The following is a 13,564-nucleotide window of genomic DNA, read 5'->3' on the forward strand; positions in this document are numbered from 1 at the left end:
AAAAATGTATTTTGCATATGTAGCTTTCTGTCTCCTTTGCTTTACTGAGTCTTATGACTAAGAAAGATGATTCTCTTACTGACTGTCTGAACAAAATGCGAAAATTACAATACTCAGTATCCTGTATAATGTACAGAAAGAGTTAGAAAATATTCCCTATGGGATCTCTGTCAGCAATTATGATTTTGAGTGTTATTTACAGGAACTGCGGACCTATGTGGAGTTTTAAACCTCCCATTCTGTGAATAGAGAGCTTTGTATTAGAAGAAACAAACAGATGCCCAAATCCTGTTGGAAATTAGTCGACTAGTTTCCTCTGTGGCTTCACATCATGCAGTTTGAGTTTAACACGTAACATCCAAGGAAGTCCATGTTTTGGACAGGGATTGAAGATCATTTGGATGATTTGCATGTATGAAATAACTCTTATTGATGCGTATCAATGACTGGGTTCTTACTTGCTTCTTGTGATGCATCTTTAATTCAGTTTCACTCCAGTGGTGCTGGCCAAGTCAGTATTAATTCGGTGCATGAAATTTCCTGCAATACTGTATCTCAGTGTAAGTTAATGGCAAGGAAGTAAAACTAAGGAAAAGAACCACACTGCAACTCAGAGGAGTTTTCAGATACTTGACACTAAGCGAATAGTTAGTGCTTTCCAAAACAAACACATCGTATATCACGACCAAATGCTATAGAAAGAACCCATCTTTGCCAAGATAAGGTTGCACGGTTTTGTCCCAGCTTATGTAATTTGAACATTAATAAAGCTCTTGCATAAATCAGAAGTGATTACGCACCATCTATTCTACCACAACACCTGAGACACGCAGTAAAAATAAATGACAGGAGTTAAATTTTAACTACAAAATAAAGAAAGAGAGGGTTTCCTTTTACTACATCATTTTCTCCTAGACATGCAGGCATTTTTCCTAAGATGAAAATGTTGAATATGTCATTGCACAGCAATCCGTAGGAATTACGAGGCATCTAATGTACGTGTTCGCTACAGTGAGCGCTGATTGTGTAACCGTCAGTTTGTCACGAATTCCTGTGCTTTATTGTTCAAAGTATGATTTAGTTCTCTCAATGATATTTTATTACTTGATCCCTCTAATAAAAGCACAACCTACCTTTTTTTTGCTTTAAATCTCTACTACATATCTATGTGTCTATATACTACCTAATACATCTAAACGCATGTAAGTAAATATGATTTTTTTTTTAATTTCTTCATTACCAAGAATAAAGAAGGGTGTTTTGTAGTTTTTAAAAAAGAAGTTCTAGGCCAAATTCGTATGTATGAACTTGATCGAGTTACGTGTGCAAACAGATGTAAAGGAATCTGCTGATGTAATTTATTCCATACAGCTCTGAAGAAAAGAACATACAGATAAGCACACTATTTTACTTTATTTTATATCTTCTTTAGCTAACACATACTTTTTGGGTATTTTCATTCCAGAGGATTCATTTATAAAACCACATTCCCGAGTATTGTGTCATTATAGGCCTCAAGGAGCTTTCTGTAAAACTGTGGTGGAAAGTTGTGGTCACGTACCAGGTGAGATAATTTAACCCATTCAGCCTACGTTTACCTTGAAATTTCCATTGGGAACTAATTCACAGCATGTTGTTCAAAGCTGTCATAGACAGAGAAATGCATAGCGTCGTGTGACAGTGCAATTGCTGATTCTGATACCCAGAAGTGACCACGAGAGCTTGGGGGGGCAAGTCAGCGAGTTGTCACTCTTCTGAGTGACAGGTGTCAGGAGAAACTATTTCAGAAAGTATGTCAAATGTAGACCTCTCTTCTGGAAAAAAAACCTTGGGAAAAAATATTGTTAATGTAATGGTAATAAAAATTGATTAAAGCAATGGAAAAGTGTTGTTATACCATCAATTTTATGTCTGGGTTAGTATGTATCCGCTCTGTGCTGTTATACATTTGTAATGCTTATTTGTCACTAAATTAGGGTAGTAAATCATTATTTACCTTTTCATGTCAAGGCAGTGTATCAAATACAAAACAATTCTGTAAAGCTGTTGAACAGCTGCTACAATATCTTACGGAGAAGGAACTAGGTTTCGCTAAGAATATACCTGTCTGAAAAGTAGAACTGAATGAATAATACTTTACTCTTCAAGGCACAAAGCATGTTTTGGCTATTTGAAAGGTATTTATAATATTCAGCTAAGATTTAGTTATCTGAAAAAGCAGGAAGAATTTCAAGCACATAATATTGCACATCACTGGCACAGTAAGTCCTGAATATCTTGAAAATAACCAGATATTCTCACATGTATGGAAATGTCATTTACCTCTTATCATTCTCCTTTTAAATTACTACAATTTTATGCTTGCTTAATCTAGCTTTTGATGTCATTTGAGAAGATTTACTTCTCCTATTTTATCTAGACAAGTTTTGGGGGAATTGTCTTGTCTAACCAATTTTAAATCATTGTGTGTACCGGGTCACGGCAGTTCATTCCTTGTGGTTCCTTACTTTTTTAGCAACTGGAAGCAAGTGTTGGGGTCAGCCTTTCTGTGGAAGAGAGACGACTACCCATGCCGTTCAGTGCTATGAAGAAGGTGGTGGAACAAGTGTTCATGAGATTCCCTCCCTCAGGAATCCCAGCTCAGTCCCTCCCGTGCCTCACACAGGGCGCCAGTGAGGATAATTTCATAGCGAATCTGCGCAGAGCGTGAGTAGTGCCTCTGGTGCCACTTGCACGTCTTTCCAAGGAAGAGCGTTTGTGCTCATTTTAAGAAAAAAGAGCACAGGAGTTCTGTGTGTGGCAGAGACATCTCGTTACAACATACAGAAGAGCCACCTAGCTATTTTGCAGCCCCACACATGCTGGTGCACATGATTTGAAAGCTCTGAGGAAAGGATTTTTTACTGCCATACCGAAGGGTAACAAAGGGATCGCTTCTTGCTGTGGGAGATTTCAGATCATTTACCTATTATGCAGGTGAGGATATTATCATTGTGGTTTAATGCTACCATGTGCTAAATGCTGCATAAAGGCAAGAAAAGGACCCATGCCAGGAACACCTTACGTCTACACATAAGAATCCATCGCCAGAGTCAGTCAAAAGGAGAAGTACAAGGACTAGTAAATGCTTGTTGTGATATGCAGCATCCTTGGTACACAACTAGCATATTTGTTGCTGAGATTTTGGGAGAAGAATACCAAAAGAAGGCTTTACGGGAACTTGTGAAAGAAACAGTTTGGTGCATCTGCAGAGGTCATTGGGGAGTTCTTGCCTGTGGTCAGGGACAGTGTGGGAAAAATACAAAGGACAACTGAAAAAATGGAAGAAAAAAAAAAAAAAAAGCACGGCAGGAGCTGTCTCACAGTCAGGCTGGAGAAAAGCAAAAGCAGCAAAAAAAAAACCAAAAAAAAACAAATAAAGAGAAAAGCTGGAATCAAGGGACTCAATTAAGTTGAAGAAATAGCACTATTTAGGCAGGAGGCAAAAGCAAGTGGGTTGCGGAAGAATTCAGCCTGGTTGGCAGACTGACGATAATGAGAGCACGGCAGGTAAAGAGCAGAGGAAGCCAGTGTGAGTAAGGGAGGGCTCAGAACGGCTGGGGAATTGGAGGAGCCGGCATGAGGATCCCAACAGCCAGGAGCAGAGGAAGGAGTCGCGGGGAGGTGGTGATGGAGAGACCGTCGCAGAGAAGGCGAAGTTGGGAGCCACAGAGCACGAGAGTTGTGGCTGCTGGGTATGGCTGGAAAAAAGAGGTGGTTGGTAAAGAGGTGGAAAACACCCGCAGAGATCCTGGGGGTAAGAGTGTCACTCCGAAATAGGAAGAAGAGAGACCAATGCACAGAGGGGGGCAGATTGAGGGGGCTGACAAGCAGTAATGTGGAAGAGGAGAGTCAGGTAGGGCCAGTTCAATACCGCGCATGAAGCGAAAGGATTAAATCAATGGTAACACAGAAAAAGAAAGCAGCATTTCTAACACGGAGATGCTGATAGTCCAAATCAGCACTAAAATCACACAGGGGAGAAAAGACGGGCAGCTTTTCTCCTTAAGTTTGTTTTCCACTGGTTCCTTTGCTGCGGGGACAGCAAAGGTTCACCATCTGGGTTTAAAATGGAAGAGCCAGTATTCAGACTCTTGACCAAAGGTTTTAAGATATGCAGACACACTCAGTTAACTGAAAGTCCCAGAAGTACTTTATATAACGCAGATACAACAGACAGAAACTAAGCTCCTGATTTATGATGCAAAGCATAGTGAAAATAGTATTTTTAAACTTTCTTCACATGGCTAAAGTATTGATATTGAGGCACAACTCACCCAGTGGGAATACGACTGCCAGAGCTGAGCCCTGATTTTTAAAGTTAGTAGAGATTACTCCCTTTTTCCCTATTCTGAGAGCTGTGTAATGAGAATTTCACAGACCCTGTGATCAGCGTGGTATCCTTAAGAAGAGTATTGTCCTACAGCTCACAAATAGCCAAAGCATGAAACTGTCTCGACATTCTTGGGAGATAGCTTAAATTAGTACTTTAAATGTTCCAAAGACATTGGCGTGTCGTAACACAGATTTCATAATGTTCTCCAAATGTGAGTCAAGAGAGACAGCCTGATGACTGAGCTCTTGCAAGTAAAGGGTTCAGCAGACACTAGGCTATGATTACTCTAAGTTTCAAAAAGCTCTTGGTAACTATGAAAATTACTTTAGAATTAAAAAGGCATAGTAGGATAATTTATTTTTTTTGTTATGCAATGTGAAATGAGTATAAATCTTATTCAGTGTGAACGGAGTATAAATGCAAATCAGTTTTTGCTTATTCTGTCAAGATACTCTCACATATTGGCATAAAAATAGGAAAAATGTGCAAAATATTAAAGCATTCTCTTTTCTCGGGAAAAAGTAAGCCCCACAGATTGGAAGAAAGATACAGAGAGCGCAGCAGGTGCCATCTGGAATAAGTAAGTAACCCTGGGAAGAATTTGTGATGTTTACAAGGCTCGATACTGATACAGAGAACTCCATCCATCTGGCATAAAGCCTGCAAATAATCTGCCACAAGGGTGCATAATTCAATAGAAACAGGTTTGATAAACTAGAAGTAGCATTCCCCATAGTCACCTTGAAAGACACATTTAATGTATTATGCAGCTGAGCAGCTTTCAGAAGTACGGCACCTTACTTTGTAGGTAGGCAGACCCATATACCATAAAAACCAGTTTTATGGGGAATGGAATCCACTGTTCTCTTAACAGAAATCAAATGGTGCAGGGTACCCACATCATCTCGAGACCATGTGAAATTTCTAAGACAATGCCTTTTTATGAGAACATTGCATTTATATTTGATACAGATGGAATATATTGAAAACCATTTTAATGAATCCATTCAGATGCAGCTGGGACCGTACAAATGCCTGGAGAAAATGTGTGTAACAGCAGAAAAATAAATATCTTAAAAGGCTGTAGGCAGAGCAGCCCTGACAACAGTGATCTGAGCCAATGTTATCACCCTGCGCATGCAAGCAAAAAGATACCAAACAACAGTCTCACCTAATAAGAGTAAAGAAATTAAGCTTAACATCAGTCGCTGCTTGTTTTGGGGATTTCTGCTTAGGTGGGAAGTGGATAGCAGGTATCTGTAATTTCTGACCTGCTGTTGCTAATGCACATTCCTCCTGGTCCAGTTTTATGTTGTTCAGATTCTCAGCTGATAACCTCTGTAGCCGCTCGGGAGCTATGCAGTATACTTTTCGGGGGGACGGGCGGGGGGGGGCAAGAAAAAAGAGGAAAAGAACAAAGGACAAAAAATAGCTCAGAGAAACATAATAAAAATTTAAAAAATCAAAACAATATCCAGTTACAATTATATTCAACGTAATATAAAAAACTGTAACATCATCTTTTATGGTAGAATGCTTTCCGACACAGTATAGTATAAAGTATATTAATTGCACTTAATATTGATGTATATATTTTTTAAACAGAATACAAAAGTAACACTTATTGTACTTGTCACAAAGCTACTACTCTTAACATGCTAAAGTGAATAAAGGCCTGAATCCATATAAAAATACACTTGGTCTTTTTTTATGCAGAAATAAGTCGTGACTTATTCATGAGTAGGTTCCTCTTGAATATATAATGAGAAAGTAAATGAAAAATAATTGTACCATTTCAAAAAACAAAATTTATGTTCTCCCATTTGTGTTATTGTTATGTTTGTTTGTCTGCTTGGGTCAGTTGTATTACTTTGAGTATTAGCACTACCTCTTTGTTAGTACTCACGGTAGCGAGGGGAGCTGAAAGGTATATTTATTCCAATTTGGCATCCCATTTTCCTGTATCGATAATAAAGTTACATTTATAATATTCAAGAATTTTGAGTGAGATTTCTTGTTCTAGTGGCATTTTTGTGACCAAAGAAAGAGGCAACATGAAAATACTTCTTGTGTTGATTTATACAGTTTCTGGTTTTTGCTGTGGTATATAATGGCTTTGTGGAACTAATTCTAAATTTCTGACATAGAATCATAGAATAGAATCATAGAATTGTTGAGGTTGGAAGGGACCTTTAAGATCATCGAGTCCAACCTTTAGCCTACCCTGACAAGAGCCACTTCTAAACCATGTCCCTCAGTGCCCCATCTACCCTTTTTTTAAACACCTCCAGGGATGGTGAATCCACCACCTCCCTGGGCAGCCTATTCCAATGTTTAATAACCCTTTCAGTGAAAAAATGTCTCCTAATATCTAATCTAAACCTCCCCTGACGTAACTTGAACCCGTTTCCCCTCGTCCTATCACTTGTCACCAGGGAGAAGAGGTCAGCCCCCATCTCTCTACAACCTCCTTTCAGGTAGTTGTAGAGGGTGATAAGGTCTCCCCTCAGCCTCCTCTTCTCCAGGCTAAACAACCCCAGCTCCCTCAGTCGTTCTTCATAAGGTTTGTCCTCCAGGCCCCTCACCAGCTTTGTAGCCCTTCTCTGGACACGCTCCAACACCTCAATGTCCCTCCTGTAGCGAGGGGCCCAAAACTGAACGCAGTACTCGAGGTGGGGCCTCACCAGTGCCGAGTACAGGGGGATGATCACTTCCCTAGTCCGGCTCATATGTGTAGACATATGGATCAGATATAGCTACCGCATTAATAGTTTTGTCAGATGTTAGTGAAGGCTTATTAGATAATGCCTTAGAGTTTTCTTCAGGAAGAGCAACAAAGATCTGGAATTAACACATGCTACAGGTACACGAGCCTAAAGTAAGAATATGAAACCTACAGTGTAAGACTGGGTGAGAAACATTTTCCCAATTTTAAGATGTTAAAAAAATGTATCCTTCGTCCATTGTGCTTAATGCAGAAACCTCTAAAAAGTTTATTCTCCAAAACTCTGGGGAATAAATGGATTAGGTAAATCGTATTGTTCAACCATTTAAACAGCCTGGAAAATTCAGGTGGTTTTGGTTTGGTTTTGCAAAAGTCAAAGGGTCTTACATATTTCAAAAAAGTCTGAGGTCAAATACTATCCTATCCTCAAAATGTTTACTCCTAGTGAAGCAGATTGGGTTTTTTTATGAACCAAACCTTTAGAAAAATCATTGCCAGTTCCAGCATGAAGAACTGAAGACAACTTGGTTCTCCCCCCAGATGATAGTCACTGGCCTTCGAGACGTTTACAGCATTTCCATGCACTGTGCCCAACCCCTTGGGAATAAATACGTAAACTTATTTGTAAAGCACTTTGAGCTACATCAGTGAGAAATCCCTGGGAGAGCTTCAGGTGACAGATTGTCCCATTCTGCCGGGCTGTGGAAGGAAAATACACCCCGTGTGCTTCTCCATGGCATCTACACTGTTCTGATTTCTGAGGAAGTTCTGACTGGTATCCCAAAGAAACAGCTTCTGGGATTTTTCAGAGAAAGCTTTCTATTATGTATGTGTATTACATACATTTTCTTAATATGGATTGCAATTATCTTTAATAATTGTTCATGTATATATTTCTCTTTTAAATGTTACTACCATTAAGGCGCATTCTAGGATACTATAGTTGTTACCACATGCTGATGTAATTACCATGTATGATTAAGCTTCTTCATCCTATAAAACTGATTTTTTTTTTCCTCCAGAGGGTATGTCTTTATGTTTCTGTGTTACTCATCTGTAATGCAAGTTGACAAACAGCATAATCAAAAGAAAGAAAAATGAGAGGTCTAGAGTATAGGACGCTTTCTTGGCAGACACAGGATGAATTGAAATTGCTTTGATAAGTGTTTTGTTTGGTGTTTCTCAGGTAATACATCAAAAGAAGGCAGCCAGCTTGGCTGCACGGAGTTTGGGGTCTGTGCAGGAGGGGAGGGGAACTCCAAGTTATTCCTCTCAGTCCCTCCAAGAGCCGCCGATCTTTTTCAGAAAAGCTTTTACAATGTTCTAAGTGAGGTAAGTGGCATTAGTAATGGGATACAGAGCTTCATGCCCTCAGGTCACTGGTTCATATTCAGTAAAACACAGTAATTAGGACAAATCCTCCTCCAAGTTATGAAATTTCCACTAGAGTAAATGATTGCTCATTTATCTCTGAATTGTTACCTGCTATCTGGTCAGTAGGCAGCATAAATGAGTGAATGCAGCCCATCTGCCCTTAAAAACTTTGGAAACACACGCAGCGATGGGAAGGGGGAAGAGAAACACTGTGAAGGAGGTCAGCACACCCCATGCAGCTGTTGAGTCACATTCCCTCCCATTTACAGCCCCCTTCCTCTAGTGTAAAGCTCAAAAAAAAGGGAGAAACTCCCCTCTGGGGAATCCTCCAAGTGCAAACAGGCTCAGGCTGGTGCATTTAGCATCTCATTGCCCCTGTTCCAGCCCGTCTATGGTACTAGTGACAGTACTTAAACCATCAAAAGATAGTGTTTTTAAAAGCAAAATGTGCTAAGCGTTTTCCTGCCGATTTTTGCTCCTTGCTCTGTAGGTAGGAATGAAATGAATCCTATGTGATTAATCCTACCTACGTGCTTACGGGAGCTTTAGGCAACCATCACAGTTGGACTAATTTTATCATGTTGCAATTGCCTGTTCATCTATGGCTGTGAGAATACTTTATAACTGTGATAAATGATTGACTCACATTTGTGTATGTCACATATATATACAGATAGTTATATATAAGATGGTGGGTTTATTGTTCTATGCCGCTCTGTCTCTTTTTCATCAAAAATTTCCTTCCTCCATAACAGCTAAGAGATATTAATTGCCTAAAATTAGAACCATCAGGTATGACTAAAATTGAGTTATTACATAAAAATGGATATGAGATACAGATGAAATGTATATAATTTATATAAAAAGTATCGTTCTTATTTCATTTCTCTATGCACCATTATTATGCTGTGCTTTATTGCTGTAGCCTGAATTGAGCTGTGAGCTGTACATTGTCAGCCTTATCGGCATGTACTGTATAAATTATATAAGTCTATTAACATATATGTATCAGAATAGCTGTTAAAATTAGAAGTACCAGCATAACTGAGGAACAGACAAGAAAAGGAGTTAAGTGAAGGAGTTTGGCAGACAAGGACAAAACAAAATTATGAAGTAACAGCATGCTGGTTTCACTCGGACTTAGTAATGCTCACTGCTGTCATTCTCTCTGCTATTTTCTTTCCAGATACAGCAAAACACTTCATAAAGAAAATATTCAGGAAAGATAATGAAATCTCAAAGTACCCATTTATTCTGCTACCTCTAAAACACCCATTTCTAAGCTAATCTTCTTAATTAATCAAACCAAAATACAGCTATATACAGATTTCCTGCAGTGCTCATCTACCCAGAAAAAGTGAGCAGAAATATGAATCTATTTGCATTAGAAACAGGAGTTTATTCCCCAAACACATTTTTCATTATAATCAATTATACTGAAAGTTTTGGCTAAACACAGTTTGCGGTAAAGACAATTATATACTCAAAATTAAAACATTTTTTTTAAAAAATGAAGCCAGTGGAGATGCAGTGTCATAATGCAGGAAAGCATGTCACCTACGGACAGAAAAGTCACAACTGCTCCCTGCCTTCCCCATACTACATACTATATACTACAGTATACTATATACTACACTATATAGTATAGTATACTGTATAGTATATACCCCCCCATACTATATACCTAACCCATCAATATATATAGTAGCACTTAGGCTCATGTCCATAAAACATGTGTACAAACTTGGAAACTCATTTGCCTCTCGATCTTGAGAGCTTTTTTTATTTTTTTATTTTTTTTTGCTTTATTTTTTTAAAGGAGACCATAAAGTCTCAAAGGGCCTGGAAACCAAAATTCTTTTTATGATACAGCCCACACAAATCCATGTATAGGGTTGCATAGAAAAGCCAGACCGTGGTCATGCTTGGGGTGGAAGGCCGTGCTGTTTCTGTACCCCAGCACTGCTATAACCCAGCTGGCAAAAGCACTCACTGCCAGTGGCAGCTCTGCCACCTCTCTTTTATAAAGAACAGCATCTTCAGCGGCATCTCCTTCCGTTCTGTATGTTACAAACTTGCATGAGTTGGTGCCTGCATAACCCTGCCGTGGCTTAATGACGTGATGCTGTCTGTGACTATTAGTCCTGACTTACAGCACTCTGTTTCCAGTGCTCTTTGTCCTCCTCTCCTTGGTATCTTTCAGAAAAGCATAAAATTCATTAGCAAAAATAGAGCATATGGCTCTCCCCTTAACCTCTCTGCTTCAAATTCTTGAAGAGGGGGTGAAGCTCATGCTGAAAAGACCTGGGTAACTGCTAGTTCAGAAGACAGTTTCACCATTTAGGTAAGGTAAGAGACAGAAAAGATATACATCATCAAATTAACATCCTACAAGCATGAATACCCTGTGATCTTTTTGTCCTTAGGCGGTTCCAAAATTTTTTTCCCTATTGTGACAACAAGAAGAAAATCACTTACACTGTCTAGCCTTTGCGAAAGGTTTCTGCAGGAAAGCAGTCTTCCCTGACTACTGAAATCACAGGGCTTATTACAATAATTGCAAAACCACAGAGATAGTAGTACATGACGTAGAAATATATTATTCATTCATGTGTGTATAAAACCCCACATGTACATACTAACTAGGATACTGTTAACTCATAGAGGTCAGAAGGACTTAAAAAGCTCGTCCCCTCTGTTCCCCAGGCAGACTCAGCAAAGCCAGCATCGTCCCTGACTGATGTTTATCTCCACAGCTTCAGAGGTCTCCGAGCCTCTGGATTTTTTCCCAGATGCTCCACACCATCTATTCAAGCAATGAGCTAACCTTACCTTTTGGAGTTTTCCCTTAATGTATAACTTGAATCTTCCTTCCTGGAATGTTAAGCCTCTGTCCCTCCATACCCTTGTGGGACATGAAGAACATGTTGCTCCTTGTTTGCAGCTGTGTTTTACCTTTCAGAAGACAGTCGCCATGTCTTCCTTTCTCCAGGTTAAACCACTTTTCCTTGGCCCTGTTTCCAGATAACTCATGGTCACTGTGTCCCTTTCCAGATCTCGCTCCAGGAGGCCCATGTCTCTCTCGACGTGGCGCCCACAGCTGGACAAGGCGCTGGCTCTGAGTCCTCGCTGGCTCCGAGGAGAGCAGGAGGGTGACGTCTCCTGTCTTGCAGGACACACTCCTGCTTACAGAGCTTCATCTAACGTCTGGCTTTTTCACAACAGCATGGTACTGTTGACTCATATTCAGTTTATGATTGATGACTAGCTCTGGATCTTTTTTCTGCAAACTGCCACCTAAACCAGATTATAGGATAAACTGTTGCTGTAACGTTAGAATTTAAAAAAAGAAAAAAACCCAACACTTCCAAACTGTTCAGTTTTGGGGACATGCAATTCACATCCCCCAAATTCAAACAAACGGTTGGCCATTGCAAGGGAGGGAACAGCACAGAGGAGAGAAGGGCCAGTTTTCTTGCCAGCACGGATATTTTTCTGGCAAAATTTTCTTGTGGAGATGGAGCCTGAGGCCACCGGGGTTTGCAGATCACTTACGATGCAACATTTCATTCAGCATCACTTGATATAATACTGCATTGTTTTTTAAGAGTAAGTTTACCCTCGTTTCAGCCCATTCCCTTTCTCCTACACCAACTACATATTTTTACTAATTGCTTTATTTAGGCAATAGCAATCCCATGGTTGTATGGTAAACTGGTCCAGTTTCCTCATCCACCTGAAAATTAAACAAGCAATAAAACTGTGAGTAGTTCTTGCCTTGCAGACACTCAGTTGCTGGTGCTGATGCAAAAAAGAGGTAGTCCAGGGCTTGGGGTGGGAGGATGACACCACCTCCTATCAGCGGCAACGTGCCTTCGAGCATTTTAAGCCAACTGTGAAACTGCACCTTTTCTGAAGTGGGAGCCGTAGGTTTCTGGAGGGGACACAATTGCATTTAATGAAATTAAACCCTTCTCTGTATAAATTGCCAGCAAAACCTCACTGCCAAATTTAAACTTTGAAAATATTGGAAAGCTCGGTACTCTCCAGCTGCAGAGCATGTACAGGACTGAGTGACTTCTCCTGCAGTTCCAGAGCTGACCTTATTGTCTCTCTTCCTTCTTGTCTTAATGGCGTTTAAACATGATTAGCTGCACCGCCTTAATCTTCAAATGTTAGCTTTTGTTCAGAAACCTCAGTGAATTCATCTCACAAGACTTAATAATAACTCTTTTCCAGAAGAAAGTTGGTGTAAGTTTCTATAACATAACTTTAGGACTTATTTCTCATGTAGGCCTGAGAGCGTGACACATTCAAATTACAGCTGGAGTACGAGGGTGTTTATATATGAACTTCTTTTGCCAATAACTTTGAAGGTGACTTTGAACAGCAAGAATAATCTGTGTATAGGTGTTTTAGATAATAACTATTACATAAGGAATGGTATTTATTTATTAACTGATTAAAATGCCTTCCTGGAACTACAGGGAAATGGCTAATGACCAACGCACACTACATACAGTTCTGCAGATGCTTTGGTAAATATCTGCAGAAGAAAACATTGTACTTATTTTTTCAGCTATTTACCTGCCTGAGAAGAGAAAAGGAATAAGGAAAGGGACCTCAAGCATCTGAAGAACTGGAGGATGACAGCAGAACGGCTTGTGCCATCTTTTATCCAGCATGTTTCTGGCAGTAGGTGGGAGATGGACACACAGAGGGGGGGTGAAATATCCCCAATAACCAATTCAAGGAACCTGAGTAACGGCGTCTCTCTCCTCCGTGCATGCCAGCAGCAGTGCTGAGACACTCCTGACACTCACGCCACCTGGAAACCTGATGGCAAAAGGGTACAGGCAGAAGCAGCCACGCTCTCCAACAGCTTCTCTTCCTGTGGGAAATTCCCTAAATGCACCAGCAGACTTTGAACAACAGATCGAGAAAACTAAACAGTCCCTTGTGGCTGGACTCTTTCTACAGTCATATCCCTCCAACTGATCATCTGACACTTTTGCATATTGGATGTTCATTAGAAATTGTGTTTTATCCAGTCTGTGCAAAACTCTCTGCTTTCTCTTACTCTCGCTGTA

The sequence above is a fragment of the Chroicocephalus ridibundus genome, chromosome Z (assembly GCF_963924245.1).
Source record: "Chroicocephalus ridibundus chromosome Z, bChrRid1.1, whole genome shotgun sequence".
Lineage (NCBI taxonomy): Eukaryota > Metazoa > Chordata > Aves > Charadriiformes > Laridae > Chroicocephalus > Chroicocephalus ridibundus.